Raw genomic sequence first — 2,500 nt, forward strand, 5'->3', positions numbered from 1 at the left:
GGTGGTGGTTCGTTTTCACGAGTACGTTTGTGTTGTCATTATTATATGGTGTATGCGTGCATGTGTGTGTGTGTGTGTGTGTGTGTGTGTGTGTGTGTGTGTGTGTGTTCCCATCCCCCCAGCTCTTCGGCTCGTCCCCCCAATTCCCCCCCCCCCCCCCCCCCCCTGCTTTTCTCTCTGTTGTGGCACCCCGCAATTTCCTCATATTATGCAGATTATATTGAGACATAGAGAGAGAGAGACACTTACAGAGAGAGAGACACACACACACACTTCTTATCACTAAGAGTTTCCCCATTTCGGAAGCTTGCACTCAGACGATTGATGGATCTTCTTTCTTCTTTTTTGAATTTATCATTTTTATGCGTAGCTGTGAACCCGAGTGGTTTATTATAGAAGGGGATGGTGCAAAAGAAGTACTAATGATTTACTGAATTAAAGGATAGAATATATCCACGCGCAGGCCCTGGGACATATAGACGGCCAGTCACAAAAGGGTTTTTCTATTGTTTTATTAACAATAGTTATGAGAAGAGATGAAGACTAAAGAAGATGAGAAGACAATGCAAGTTAAGAGAACCGCAATGACGCCCACGTGTGCTGCGAAGCAAATCGCCACCAATGGGGCCAAGTTCGATTAGAATTGTGTTTGTTACAAGGTGCTCAGTGATAGATTTCTAAATGATTCCTGAACCGATTGACATCGGATTGGTCGCAAAAGAAACAGCTCAACACCTACTTTCTCATGAGTATAAAATGAAGTGTTGATTATAAATTGATGAATTTAAAATCTTAATTTAAGTCACCTGAAAAGGGTCAGTTTTAGCGAGTTTGTCGCTGAAAATTACAAACTGCGTTAAATCAGTTTAACGTAGGGAAACAAAAATGGTATAGATTTAAAGATGGAATTGCGACGATTCTGCCAGTATATGATACTTGCAGTTTACTGATCAAACAAAAGAGATATATAATTAAATACAGTGTGTCAGAAACACAGTTTTCAGCTCACCCAATGGCGTACAGCGACACTAGTTTTTGGAATGGTTGTCGTTAAGTGTCGACATTGAAAATGGGCTTTATATCTTCAAAATACCTGATCTGTTCTCATCCAAGCACTATAATATTGTGGTTTTAGTTTCCAACAGCAGTCACATACAGAATTGTAGACTGTAGCATTGTAGATGCATTGTTTAAAAGGGGCTTTGTTTTTACAATTTGAATGGTGCCGCATTATCAGTGAGTCATTGAAAACCGGCGTGTTAGTTGCGAAAAAGGCGACTGCTATTAGGCTCGTGTGCGAAACAGTATTTGAAGTCAGCTGAGCACTTGGTTACATATGTATTTTTCTTTTACAGGTGTGTGTGTGTGTGTGTGTGTGTGTGTTGAAACTGACACGGAAACCCAAGTTTGGCACGAGAACAGGACTGTAGGAGGAGGGTTTGCTGAGGGGTAGGGGAGTGGGGTGTAGGTCGATGCCCTGCCCAGCCCAACCCAACTCAACCACAACCCGACCCCCACCGTGCATCGCCATATTGTTATTATTATTATATTCGGCGATGGAGGAGGAGGGGTGTCTGTATATATATATATATACACACACACACACACACACATATATATATATATATATATGTATATATATATATATATATATATATATATATATATATATGTGTGTGTGTGTGTGTGTGTGTAAATAGATAGATAGATACAGATAGGAGGGAGGTTATAGTTTCTAGACCTGTGTGCATGCTTCCTTCTCTCCGTCCGTCCGTCCGTCGCCCGCTCACTCACCCCATCCACATCCAGAGAAGTGAAGTGAATATTCACCACCGCCACCACCTCCCCGTTATCGTGCTTCAAAGAAAACGGGGGGTGGAAGAAGAAAAAGATTTCTATCTTTCTTCTTTTTCATCTGATAAATTTGAAATTCAGAAAAGTTTTTTTTTTTTTTTTTTTTTGCTGTCTTTGAAATTTACTTCAAAGTGCTCTGAACCCCGCCGCCACCACCACCACCACCACCACCAGCCCTATCCGCCCCCAGCACTCTCACCTACCGCCCTACCCCTCCACACACACACACACACCTTTTCTCGCCTTTAGGGTCGTTCAGAAGGGAACGTTTTTGTTTGTTTTTTTCTTCTTCTGTTTTTTTAAGAAAAGGGGGGAGGATAAATTGTGTGTGTGTGTGTGTGTGTGTGTGTGTGTGTAGTGTAGTCTGTGTGTACACATACGCGCGCGCACACAGCACAACACAATTTACTTATTGAACCACCCATCACCTTTTTTTTCGTCTAATGAATTGAGACTTCTATACTACTACTACTACTACTACCACCACCACTGCTGCTACTACTACTACTGGTGATATTACTGCTACTATTACTGCTGCTGCTACTACTACTACTACTACTACTAGTGATGTTACTACTACTACCACCACCACTAGTGATACTACTACTACCACTACCACCACCACTAGTGATACTACTACTACTAC

At 41.7% G+C, this 2,500-nt stretch overlaps 1 protein-coding gene across 6 annotated transcripts in view; it reads left to right on the top strand.

Annotated features, from left to right (window-relative positions):
- The window catches only part of LOC143289898 (ras-specific guanine nucleotide-releasing factor RalGPS2-like), a 272,104-nt gene that overhangs the window by 209,797 nt on the left and 59,807 nt on the right, over positions 1–2,500 (top strand). The gene's annotated exons all lie outside the window — the stretch shown is intronic.

This window comes from Babylonia areolata, chromosome 14 (assembly GCF_041734735.1).
Source record: "Babylonia areolata isolate BAREFJ2019XMU chromosome 14, ASM4173473v1, whole genome shotgun sequence".
Taxonomy (NCBI): domain Eukaryota; kingdom Metazoa; phylum Mollusca; class Gastropoda; order Neogastropoda; family Buccinidae; genus Babylonia; species Babylonia areolata.